The sequence below is a fragment of the Triturus cristatus genome, chromosome 4_2 (genome assembly GCF_964204655.1).
Source record: "Triturus cristatus chromosome 4_2, aTriCri1.1, whole genome shotgun sequence".
In the NCBI taxonomy this organism is placed as follows: domain Eukaryota; kingdom Metazoa; phylum Chordata; class Amphibia; order Caudata; family Salamandridae; genus Triturus; species Triturus cristatus.
The window spans coordinates 212193373-212207425 of NC_140586.1; the positions used below are offsets into that span (position 1 = coordinate 212193373).

Below are 14053 nucleotides of genomic sequence, written 5' to 3' on the forward strand. Positions count from 1 at the left end.
AAGCCCTGTCCTTTCACACATAGAAAGGTCAAAGGCTGATCAATCCTAATTGGTCCCTTCATGTTGGGTTACCCTCCTACTAGCAGCCTAATACACTATCTTTTTTTATGTGACCTCTGTACTGTTGGTCGGAGCTGCCCTTTTTCATTGGTGAGTCATAAGACCTACTGCTCATCATCTAGATATGAATGTATACCTAACTTTCCACCAGGGACTCCTTACATTTATAAGGGATTTTTTTCAAAGGAAGAGTTTAGTGCTACTGACCTCTCCTCCTTTAGCCCTGGGGTTTACATTTCACCCTGGTTTCCATCACCAGCAAAGCACCTGGTGTAGAACAAGACCTTCTGTGGTCTTATTTGCTGTTGGACCTCCTTATCATGGAGGCTTGCGATCATGTGTTTCTGCATCTGGAATTCACTACCAGTGTGTATTGCTGTACAACGACAGCCTGCTCCATCTTGGCTCTAAGAGAGTTCGAGGCATGTGGGCTGCTGAATTCATATCTGTGCATAGATCGCCGCCTAGTGTTGGGTCCGGATGTTTGCACGTTGTTGTCCTGGAAGAGTCTTCGAAGTATCCTTGGATAGGTGACTCCTCCCCTGGACTACAGTGCGCATGGGCATCCTCTCCATCCTCAGATTGTTTTTTTCCGCCATTGGGTTCGGATGTGATATCTTCGCTCAAGTTAGGAAAATATTTTGTCGAGGCCAAAAGGCCTTTAGTTTGCGTCGGTACTGTTTATCGATCGGGTTTCGATACAATCCTGTTAGTTTACTAACTTTCAGCACCGACTTTTTTCGCATTTACCTGTCCATCGACTACTTCGACGATGGAATCGAGGACGCCATTCAAAAGGTGTCCGGTATGCAATGCGAAGTACCCACACATCGACGTCCATCCGGTGTGCAACAAATGCCTTTCGCCGGACCACGACGAATCGACATGCATGGCCTGTGCCCGGTTCCGTTCCAAGAAGACTCTACGGAATCGACGAGCGGCGAGACTCGAGGCGCAGCACGCGGCACCGGCCCCAACAGACATCTTCGACGAGGCCGAAGACGTCGAGGAATTAGAAGTCTTGCCCTCCAGTCCCGTTTCCGAACACGAACCCGGATCGGACGAGGTAGACGAGTCACTCTTCCACAGAGGTGAAGACGACACCGAGGTAGGAGACGACGAGGAGGCCTTAGGGGCCGAAGAGAGTAGCTCCAATGATGAACAAGGCCTACCTGTTCAAACCGAAGAAACACCAGTGCCACAGCCTATGGCTCCGGTCGAGGGATCGCCTTCAGGCCTTACCCGAGACCCATCCCGCAGTTCTTCGGGCCCGGCCTCGGACGTTCAGCGGCAGCCATTACTGCATAAACAAGCTGGTTTCCCTACCACAAAACCGAAATCGAAAGCTGCTCCGGTTCCACCGAAACCGAAACTGAAAGTGGCGCTGGTCGGATCGATGCCTTCCACGCCTTCCACGCCAGCGCAACGCGTCGGCACCGACCGCACCAAGAGAGACTTCGGTGCCGAACTTGAAGCGGGCGACGTTGGAGTCGACAAACGGAAAAAGGCCATCGGCACCGACAAACCTGCTCGGCTACCGGCACCAACGACACCGAGGGCCGTACCGCCTGCTGCGTCTCGCATCGCTCCCTCGACGACACCTAAGCCTCACGTATCGAAGACTTCGACGGTGATCTCCGCACCTCGACTCGATGAACCGCCGGCGCCGAAAAAATCCACGGCCGCCTCTACGAACCTGGCCGGTGCCAAAGCCTCAAAGGCGCCCCAAGTACGACCTGGTGCGACGCAAGGCAGCAAAACCACGGCTGTCCTCCAGGACACGTCGGGCCGGCCTCTTCGGTGCCGGCCAACATTACCTTCGGCTTGCCTCCGTCGACAATCCCAAAAATGTTCCAACTCAGGACACGGGTCACCCAACCTACGGTCACACCTGCTGAGACGTCTCCGGCACGTGTCATCGACGCCGACACTGGCAGGATGATTCTCCACGACCGAAGGATAACTTCGGAGCCGCCATTGGACCCTTTCAGGATCCCACTAAAAAGGAAGTTGCCTGTAGAATCGGAACCTCTCCTTTATGAACCCTTCCATTCATCCTACCAGGATACACACCGGTTCTCCCCCACACGCTCCGATACGGATGCATTGGAGGACTACATGGATGACCAAGTCCCCTACCATGTAGACACAGACCCTGATGACCAGCAGGACCCTGATCAAACTTGGGGCGACCCTGCAGACCCCAGTGCACCTCTCGATGCACAGGACCAACCACTCTATGGGGCAAAAACATCTCCTACGGAGGATACTGCGGCGTTCAACGCTCTTATTGAACGTGCTGCAAATAACCATGGGGTACAGCTTCACTCTGATACCATCGAAGATGACTTTCTAATGGACACCTTTGCATCCTCAGAAAGACATGTAAAGACTCTGCCAATGTTGAAGGGGGTCCTCAAACCAGCCAAGGACATTTTCAAGGAACCCACCAGGGCACGAGTGATAAACCCCAGGATTGATAAAAAATACAGATCAGCACCTGGGGATCCTACTTACATCAGAGGCCAATTACCACTCGACTCCATCGTCGTAGCGAATGCACGCAAGAGGGCACACTCGCAAACGACAGGTGACGCTCCTCCCCCGGACAAAGAGTCCAAGGTGTTAGAGACCTCTGGCAAGCGAGTTGCTGCCCAAGCTGCCAACATATGGCGCATAGCCAACACTCAAGCGCTCCTTGCTCGCTATGATAGAGCGCACTATGACACACTGGAGCAAATATTCCAACATCTCCCTGACCAGTTCAAGGAAGGCGCAGAAATGCTCATCAGAGAAGGACAGCTACTCACGAACGCTTCCATCAAATGTGCACTAGATGCTGCAGACACGGCTGCCAGAGCCATAAACACAAGCGTCATGCTGCGACGACATGCCTGGCTACGGATCTCAGGATTCAAGCCTGAGGTACAAAACAATATACTGAACCAGCCCGTCAACCCCGACTATTTATTCGGGCCAGAGGTTGACACCACCCTTGAAAAGATAAAAAAGGACACGGACACTGCAAAGTCCATGGGCGCCCTACAAACTCAGTCCTTTCGGAGCGGCTCCTTTCGTCGCCCCGGAAACAAGGGAGCAGGTAGAGGACAGGGGTCACAACAAACATATAACAAAGGCAATACACAGACCACCTACGATAAAAACACCCGAGGTGGATATCGTGGCTCCAGTACAAAGGGCAGAGGACGTGGCTACGGCAACACCAGGTCCTCCCCCAAGAACAAGCAGTGACGCCCTCTCCCTTCCTCCCGACCACATAACACCTGTCGGGGGAAGGCTACAAAGGTTCCTGTCCACGTGGAACTCCATCACCACGGACAGGTGGGTCAAAGATATTGTAAAATACGGTTACTGTCTGGAGTTAACCTCCACTCCACCCACAATACCACCAAGAAGCCGTCATATGTCCACAGAGCACTTAACGCTCTTACAGCAAGAAGTGCAAAGTATGCTTCTAAAAGGCGCTATAGAGGTCGTACCCATCCACGAGCAGGGTACGGGAGTGTACTCCCTCTACTTCTTAATTCCAAAAAAGGACGGGTCGCTCAGACCTATATTAGACCTGAGACCCCTGAACCAGTACATTCTTTCAGAGCACTTTCACATGCTCACTCTACAGCAAGTCCTTCCGCTTCTCAAGCAGGGAGACTTCCTAGCCACACTGGACCTCAAGGATGCGTACTTTCACATACCCATCCACCCCTCACACAAAAAATACCTCAGGTTCACTGTTCAGGGGCAGCACTATCAGTTCAAAGTCCTTCCCTTCGGCGTGACAACAGCGCCCAGGGTTTTCACGAAGTGCCTAGCTACGGTGGCAGCACATCTACGGAGGCAGCATATACACGTCTACCCCTACCTAGACGACTGGCTCGTTCAAGCGAAGTCAGCCCAGCAATGTGCAAGCCACATGTCCCGCACCATTCACCTTCTTCACAGTCTGGGATTCTCACTAAATTATCCAAAGTCCCATCTCCAGCCCGCACACGTACAACAGTACCTAGGTGCGACTATAGACACTCTGGCGGCCACAGTTCAGCCAAATTTAGTGAGGATCAACAGCATACAACTGCTGATCTCCAAGTTCAAACCCAATCACTCACTTCCAGCGCGAGTGTTTATGCAGTTGATAGGCATGATGGCCTCCTGCATCTTCATAGTCCCGCACGCGAGATTACATATGCGCCCACTTCAGGAGTGCCTAGCACGTCAGTGGAATCAGGCTCAAGGACAGTTAAAGGACCTAGTGTTGGTGAGCGGTCGGGCATACAACTCTCTGCATTGGTGGAATCCACAAAACCTTTGCAAGGGCCGACCATTCCAAGAGCCTGTCCCACAGATAGTACTGACAGCGGACGCGTCTCTCCAGGGATGGGGAGCTCATGTACTCCACTACACAGTGCAGGGACTATGGACAACACAACAAAAGAAGTTGCACATCAACCTTCTGGAATTGATGGCAATCTTCCTAGCCATGAAGGCATTCAAAGTACATCTATGCAACAAGGTCGTGTTGATCCGGACGGACAACATGACCGCAATGTACTACATACAGAAACAGGGAGGAACACACTCTCCACAGTTGTCTCATCTGGCTCAGAGCATGTGGAAGTGGGCCATTCAAAGGAACATGTTCCTCATGGCGGAACACCTCCCTGGCAAGGACAACCAGATGGCGGATCTGCTCAGCAGACACAGCCACCAGATGCACGAGTGGGAGTTACACCCATCAGTACTCCAACCGTACTTCCAGCAGTGGGGTCATCCGGAGATAGACCTATTCGCGACAAGCGAAAACGCAAAATGCCAAAGCTTCGCCGCCAGATTCCCACATCCGCAGTCGCAGGGCAATGCGATATGGATGAACTGGTCCGGCAGATTTGCGTACGCTTTTCCCCCAGCGCCATTGATACCGCTAGTGGCCCGCAAACTCCGACAACACTCCCTGACACTCGTCCTAGTTGCTCCCAGGTGGGCACGCCAGCCGTGGTACACCACCTTCCTCGAACTTTCCGTGGTGCCGCATCAAAGGCTGCGGATCAAACCCGCGCATTTGACGCAGAACCATGGAGAGGTTCAGCACCCAGATCCGCAACAGCTGAACCTGGCGATCTGGCTCCTGAAGTCCTAGAGTTTGGCTATCTCAACCTGCCACCTGACTGTATGGACATCATCAAGGAGGCCAGGAGACCCACTACCAGAGCTTGCTATGCAGCCAAATGGAAAAGGTTCGTCATTTATTGCGGTAATAATGACATCAACCCGCTGTACGCATCCATCCAAAACATCATCTGTTACCTCTTACACCTATATCGATGCAATCTGGCGTACACCTCTATACGTGTCCATTTGACCGCAATCTCAGCCTATCTGCAAACCAGGCAGCACCTCTCTCTATTCAGAGTGCCTGCCATCAAAGCATTCTTGGAAGGACTCAAACGAGTCATTCCACCAAGCCACCCACCGGCTCCAATGTGGAACCTCAACTTGGTCCTCACACGCCTGATGGGTCCACCCTTTGAACCTCTACACTCATGCGAGATTCAATTCCTTACCTGGAAAGTGGCCTTCCTTGTAGCGATCACTTCCCTAAGAAGAGTTAGTGAACTCCAGGCACTAACCGTTCAAGAGCCATTTATACAGGTTCACACCAACAGGGTCGTACTACGTACCAACCCCAAATTCATGCCCAAAGTAATATCGCAGTTCCACATGAATCAGACTATTGAACTGCCAGTTTTCTTCCAAAACCCACAAACTGTTGCAGAAAGGGCACTACATACACTAGATGTACGGAGGGCCCTCATGTACTACATCGATAGGACTAAACCCTTCAGGAAGACAAAACAACTGTTCGTTGCCTTTGCCCCACACCACAAAGGTAACGCCATCTCCAAAGCAGGGATAGCCAGATGGATAGTTAAGTGTATTCAAATCTGTTATCAAAAAGCAAAACGCACATTAACTATTCCACCACGAGCCCACTCAACACGTAAGTTGGGGGCTTCCATGGCCTTCCTAGGAAATATTCCCCTGCATGATATATGCAGAGCAGCCACATGGTCCACTACACACACATTTACAAAACACTATTGCGTAGATGTGCCGTCAAAACAGCAGGCAGCTGTAGGACAGGCTGTTCTCAAAACACTTTTTCAGACCGCTGCAGCTGGCACGGGTAGCCGCCGCCAATAGAGGGCACTGCTATGTATTCTATGCACAGATATGAATTCAGCAGCCCACATGCCTCGAACTGAATATGCTACTTACCAGTATGCATCTGTTCTTGGCATGTAGGGCTGCTGACATTCATATCGCCCTCCCTCCTCCCCGGCGCCTGTCGCAGCTGCAGCTCTCAGAATTACTGCAAGCATGGTCATCACTTTCTGTATCTACTCCATCACTGCCACAATGGCGAAAAACAATCTGAGGATGGAGAGGATGCCCATGCGCACTGTAGTCCAGGGGAGGAGTCACCTATCCAAGGATACTTCGAAGACTCTTCCAGGACAACAACGTGCAAACATCCGGACCCAACACTAGGCGGCGATCTATGTACAGATATGAATGTCAGCAGCCCTACATGCCAAGAACAGATGCATACTGGTAAGTAGCATATTCAAACTAAGGCGTTTGCTGTTTACCTGTCTCTGTTAGGAGAATCCAGGAAATGAGCCCACCTCTGTCCCCCTACATGCCCCCCAAGTAGGTCATCAACCCTGCTTGGGACTCCAATTCACACACATTTCTCCTGTGGCATTGTCTAAACTATTTTTGAGTAAACCCACCGTCTTTAGGGATTTGCATGTACCTGCCTGAGGAAGGATTTTGTTTGCAACATGAAATTGTGGACTTTAATTGTAAATTTTATATCGACTTTCTACAGTGCTATGCTACCTACTGTTGAGGCCCCATTGGTACCATCAGACTAGAGGCAATAATGTGCAAAAAAGGAAAAACTAAACAGCAGATGCAGGACTTTTCTGTCAATGCACCAGGATCTAAAACCACATTCCATCATCCGGGCCTAACAAACCCTGCTCAGGAAGGAGCTAAAAACATACCTCTTTGAAGAGCACTACATCACAATGCCGTATTAGTTAACTTCTTCGGGAATCCGGTGTCCCTCCAATCGGTCATTAACACTGCATGGGGCTCCACAGTGGATATATTAGGATTACACATATGATTATAATATTATCGGCTTCATCTCGGTTATTTTCTGGGAGACCGAGCTTCCATCCCTCTCCACCTACCCAAAAAAAAACAATATAATGGGAAGTTGCACCCAAAAAGACAATAGTTCATGGGAGCCACGGGTTGAAAACGTTTGAGAACCACTGGTCTAGACCCTTAGGTGGAACAACCTGTGGTGGTTTTGTGACCGGCAGTTCAATGGCAGCGGCTACAATTTCAGATTTGTCTTGCGGGTATGCAGCATTTTTTCAAACTAAAGGTGAATTAGGACATTTGAACATTTTCAAACTTTTTGACTTCCAGACTTTTACCGGGACCAATCCACTTGATGTATCCAACCAGGGCTCTATCGCAGTTGGCCTCAAATCGCGCCTAGGTCCTGATCGCCCTCTTCCATAGGCTATCATTAGTGTTTTGTGCTTATTGGAGCTATTTTCACTTAAACCTTTCCAAATTATCAATTCTGGTTCCCCTTATTTGATGTTTGTCATTTTGATCTTATTTTACTCATAAAAATGTGTCTATCTTAACATTTGTAGGAAGCTGTCTCTTTGTGATACATCAAAAAGTTGATATACCGTGTAAAGAGTCCAGGGGTTCCCTTAAGAGTTGACAGGGGCTTTCTACTCAATCCCAAAATGCTCTATTAGAAGGTAGTGTGGTCAAGCAGGCTTAGGCTTAAAACAGAGGAGTGCAAGACATTTGCTGAATACACACAATGATTAATAAATCACATGACGCAAGAAGGAGATTCACACCAATTTATAAAAATACCAAGTACCTTTGTATATGATTTCGCATTAGAGAAAAATCGTTCTGGTAAGTTAGTTTTGAAATCTAAATTAATTTCACTTTAAAAAGTGGGCACTCAATGTAATTTCTGAGTTCTGCAATTTTGTCTTATGGAAGTGAGAATAAGTTCTGCAAACAGTTCATCGACTTACAGGACCAATCTCCAGGAGTTAAGTTGAGTGGTGGGTAAGGTTCAAGGCAGCACCAGCAGTACACCACCAGCAGCACGAGCAAATCAGCGCCGGGAGCCCAATTTGTTTCAATGGGGATTGGTCACTGTAAAAAGAGGCTGTAGGTTCTGGCTAGGAAGCCAGTCAGGCTGAACCAGTAAGTGGGCTCTGGCCTTGTGATGCTCGTGGATGGGAGGACACTTTTGGTTCTCTTCTCCAAGACCCAGGAGCGACGGATGTAGGGTTTTCCTTAGGTGTCTGTGTTTTCCTTACCACAGCAGACGGGTATGAGTGGGCCTGCATGCAGAGGCTGCAGGCAATGTCGGGGAGTCCATGAGGGGTGAAACCACAATGGACTTGAGCTCTGGAAGGCAGGGGAACCTTGTTTACATCAGTGGCCCACTTCAACCAGGGCTGGAGGCGGCTGGTGCAGTGGTGGGGTCGGGTTTTGGCAGTTCCGGAGGCCTCGGAGTCTTCGCTTTTGAAGATTCTTTAGAACAGGTCTGCTGTTCATAGGAGACCTTAAGTCTCTTTTGAAGACTGAAGACCTCCCACGTTTCTCGGGTCACAGCTGCAGACGAGTCAACTTTGGCTCCATTTTTAATGAGGGATGCAGACAGGCCGTCCGGATTGGTACCGGATCAGCTGCTTCTTCTCTCTTCGTGGCTTTTGGTGTCCTCTCTCTTCTTAGGTGATCAGGATCTGCTTCTCTGGGACTCCCTTAAATACTGGGACTCCCTTAAATACTGATTTTAGGTATGTTAGGGGATTGTATGGTAGTAACCAATGGGCTACTGACACTTGGGGTTACTATGCCCCCTATATGACCACTTCCTTTGGGAAGTGGGTATAACACTGTCTCAGAATTCCTAAGTATGCCATCACAAAGATGGCTACTTCTGAAAAATCTTGTCCACCCCACAGTAGTCCACCTTAGGGGTGGTACTAGCCTGGAGGTTGCATGCCTACCTGACTAGCTCTTTTTCCCACCAGTCTGGGTGCCAAGGGGGCCCTGGACAGGGGGCGGCTTCCCCTCCTTTGAGGGGAACCAGATTCGCATTCCAAAGGCAGCAGCTTCTTTGAAGCTCGCCGGCCCAAGGAGACTAATCAGCAGGTCATCCTGTGGAAGGGGATGTTACACCCTCTTCCCGGGCAGGCTTTTGTTCTGGGTCTCCTGAGAGCAAAAGACTCTCACCCTTGCAGGTCAGAACAGCGTCTCGGTTGGCAGGCTGGTAGAAACCAGTCAGCTAGGACACCAGAGGCGTATAGGTTTTCTGAGTGCATGTATTGGCAAATCCGACACTGGCATCAGTGTGGATTTACCAATACCAGATGTTTGATCCCAAACATCCCTATTTTCAGTGAAGCCATCATGTAGCTGGGGAACTCATTTTCATCAGAGTCTAGTGCATGTGCAAAAATGCCTTCCCTGTTCACTTGTACTAGCAGTTTTTGGACTGACCAGCACAGGGACATATCTGCTCATGCAGGTATGCACTCACATGTAATAGTCAGCACCCTGCCTTAGCTCTGTTAGGCCTGCTGTAGAAGTGATTTACAAATATAACATGTAGTGGTAGAGGGCATGGCAAACAGGGATGTGTGACATGTCGTGTTTTCTCTTTTGTCTGCACCAACACACACAGCCTACAATGGCAGTCTTGCATGTCCTTGGTGAGGGGTCCCTTAGGGTGGCACAATTCATACTGCTGCCCTTAGGGACCCTCTTTAGTACCTCATGCCATAGGTAGCAGGGGTGCCATTAACTAGAACGTACAGAGAGTGCTAATGCTTTTGTCAGTTTTATAGCACAAACCTAGTACACTCGGTCACAGTTACATAATTTACCAGGCAAAAAGTGGTGGGTGTGAGAAAGTGGCTCTGTATATACTGTTCCGTAATAGGTACAGGGTGCACAGAGTCCACAGACCCCAAGGGTTTAACAGAGGTTAAAGTTGGATATAACCTTACTCTCCAAAGTGGTAGCCTGGTCGAGCAGTAAGGCAGTATCAGAGGACGTGTAAAGCATTTGTTGTACACACTCAGTCAGTAAATAGTTCACACACTCAATGACTGAACTCTAGGCCAATGGTTTGTATATAAAAAATATATGCTTGTTTTATTTTAGAACCAACACTTGGAATTAAAATATACTTTCTCGACAGGAGATGTTTCATAAAAATACTTTTGTATATGCAATTGACTTTTTAGTAAACAGTTACAAATAGTTGCAGTAGGCAACTCTATTTCTAAACACAATACATTGAGCTCAATGATAATTCAGATTATATGCAACAGATTACTTTGTAGATTACTTTTGTAATTCCAGGCTTGGATCCTAGATCCAGTCCTGGGTTAGTTCTCAGAATCAGCTGTTAAAAGTCGACTTTGGAACTGTAATTATTTTTAACTAATATTTAGTTATTTCAAAAGTGATCACTAGAAATATTTCAGAGCAAACAATCAATGATTCCATATGGAAGGAAATGTAGGTTACAGGTACAGTAGGTTATCGTTACTTTTGTAATCCAGTACTGGGTGTCTGGACTCAGTACTGGGACATTTATCCAAAACAGGTAAGTAATTACGTTTTCAGATGTTATACGATTTTTGAGGAATATTTAGAAATTGCAGAAATCAACACTTAGAAGAAATTTCACAGAAAAGCAGTCAATGGTTTCCTATGGAAGAAAAATGAGTTAAAGGTAAGTATAGTTGTGGGTACTTTTCAGAGTCAGTGCTGGGCACCAAGATCCAGCACTGGGAGCTCACCTCAGAGCAGGTGAGTAAATTCGTTTTTGGTACTCGGCTGATTTTTGGTGAATATTTTGAGTTTTGAAAAGTTCACACTTAGAAGAATTTCCAAGAAAAAGCCAGTCAATGTTACCCTATGAGGAAAATGAAGTTAGCGGTTTAAGGGTAAGTACTCGACTGGCAGAGTTGAAGTTCTGGGCATAGACTCAGGGGTCCCCCAGTGTCAGGTAGGTACAGTCAGTTCACCCTCAGCGGTTTCAGGACGGCCGGGTGCAGAGAGAGTTAGGCTCAATGTTATCCTATGAGGGATAGGGGGGCCTGGGTTGGTGGCTGCTGTCGGGCAAGCCACGCGGCTGTGGGAGCTGGGCTCCTGGTCACTTACTCAGGGCAAGTGGGGAAGTAGGTTGGAGTAGAGTTTTCACTGCTAGGGCCACTCGGGCGGCTGGGTGCAGGGTGCTTTTGAACCGTCGGGCGCTCAATTGATTTCTATGGGAAATCTCCGGTTTGGAAAAAGACTGCAGGCTCGGGGACGAGGACTCTTCAGGTGCCACCACCACTTCGAGGGGTAAGTTGGGTAGTTGGAGGATAGGTAGGTACCCCGGGATTGGGCACAGAGGGCCGTGGGGCGCCGGGTGCAGGGGTGCCTTTTGATGTTGGAAATCTTACCCTCTTGTTGATCGCGGTTGGGGTGGCACTCGGTTCTGAGGCTGCAAGCTTCTTCAGGATAGTCGAGGGGGGTCCTTGGGTGCCGGACTCGGGGTCACAGTTGCCGTGGGGTCGTCCTCGTGGGTTTAGTTCACTCCGGCACCGGCCAGGCTTGGCGGGTGCAGAGTGGGCTGGGATCGCGGTTCCGGGCTGCTGCCAGGGGTGAAAGGTAGGTTCTGAGTAGAGCCTCTACTCATGGGAGTCCCAGGGGATCAGAGTTCAAAGGTAGCCAGGTCCTCCGGGGTTTCTGAGGTTGCTGGCCACAAGAGATGCCGGGTTTGGAGCAGGAGCAGGTCCGAGGTCGACAGGCCGGTAGGGCTGGGACCAAATCAGTTGGTGTCTCCCTCTCCTTTGAAATGCAGGGCATGTCTTCTTTTCTTCTCTCTCTTCTTGTAGTTTCGGAATCTGGAATCTGGGGAAGGAAGGTTCAGGGTGCCCCTAAATACTAGATTTAGGGGCGTTACAGGTAGGTGAAGGCCAGGGACCAATGGGTCCTTGTCCTGGGGTGGGTACACCCCCTATCCTGCCTCTCTCCTGTGGGAGGGGGGCAGTAGCCTAATCCTGATAGGGTAGGGCCTCCCATCTTCAAGATGGCGAGAGCCCGGAGATGTGCTTCACCTCGCCTCCCCCACCTGAGGGGTGGGGTGGGCAGGCTGGCACATCCCCTGTCCTTGTATGGGGTTTCCGGCCAAGCTTCCCGCCAGAGTGGGGGGTTGCAGTGGCCTGGGGAAACTCCAAGAGGCGGCATGCCTTTGAAGCTTCCCTTTTCTCATCCTGAGGGAGGAGATTTATCACCTCACCCAGGATGTGCATTGTTGCAGGCCCGGGAGAGCAGGGGCTCTCCCACCCAGGGGTCCAGCAACGTGTCTGCTGTGTGGCAGCCTGGGCAGCCTCAGAGCAGACGTGGATTGTAGGTTAGTTGTAAGGGGGCATCTCTAAGATGCCCTCAGGGGTGCTTGGTACATTAAATCCCACACTGGCATCAGTGTGGGTTTAATGTGCTGAGAAGTTTGATACCAGACTTCCCAGTCTTCAGTGTTGCCATTATGGTGCTGTGGAGCTCGTTTTTGACGAGCTCTCAGCACCATGTACTCTTAAATGGCAGCACTGCACTTACAGTGCCCAGGAATGGACCTGGGTACTGTAGGGGCACAGGGCTCCTGCTCATGTGCCCACACCATGGGCATAAGGCACCCAGCCAGAGGGGTGGCTGATATATGCCATGGCAGTGTAGGTGATGGGCATGGCACACAGAGATGTGTCATGTCGACTCTTCATTTTGTCCTGCACCCAGACACTCAGCCTGCAAAGGCAGTGTGTGTGTGTGTGTGTAAGGGTACAGGGCCTCTAAGGGTGGCACAATGAGTGCTGCAGCCCTTAGAGGCCTTCCCTGGTCACAAGGCCCTGGGTACCTAGGGTACCATTTACTAGGGGCTGACATGTGGCCAGGGTTTGCCAATTTCGAGTTTGTGTGGTTTAAGGAAGGAACATAGGCCCTGGGCACCTCAGGAGTCCAGGGTACACTCAGTAAAAGTACATTCAGCAATTTAGCAAAAAGTGGGGGCATACCATGCAAGAAAGATGGCACTTTCTCACAGTGGGGTACTGCAACAAAAATCCAGTTTCCTACAACAAGGGTTGTGGATTTTTATAGTGATTTGTGGAACTTTTTCTACTGTGTATCCTCTGCTTAAATACTTCATACATTGTCTTTGATTTAAGCCTGGTTGCTTTGTCACGTTTCCAGGGATTAAGCACTTATTCATTTTATTTAATTTATTGTGACATCGAATAGGTTTTTGCCTTATCCTTTGAGGCGGACACCTGTCCACCCCAAATAATAATCCACTTTTTTTTTTCTCTTCCAGAATTGTATTTTTAGCTCAAATCTTCCCTTAAAATTGTAATGTTATCTATACATTTGCGGGGAGAGGGGGAAGGGGGGTGTGTGTGACTGTGTGTGACTGTGACTTTCAGAATTGTTTGAAACCTTTATGTAGTTTCTTTTTTTACCATAATCAGTATGAATAATTAAAACCTCTTTATCTCCCAGTGAAGACACCCCTGTGACATTCAGTTTATTACAAATTTAAAATGTTAGCTCTGACCCTCTGTGTAATTGATGAGATTGATAGGAACCTCCATGTTTAATTTCCTGATAGGGGGATTCTCTGCCTCAGCCAACCCCAGTGTGCTCAAAATTGTATTGGTTCTTCCTATGCTGAGTGTTATATTAGCTCTACTTATATGGTACTGAATGCCCTGTTATTGCCAACAGATACATACCTTGTAAAGTTAGGGGGCTAAGTCAGCCCGCTTGGATTTAATTTTACAATCTATAGATAGCATACAGA

General features: G+C 49.2%; 1 protein-coding gene across 1 annotated transcript in view; it reads left to right on the top strand.

The window, feature by feature from the left end:
* The window catches only part of SREBF2 (sterol regulatory element binding transcription factor 2), a 236024-nt gene that overhangs the window by 130462 nt on the left and 91509 nt on the right, over nucleotides 1–14053 (top strand). The window lies entirely within an intron of this gene.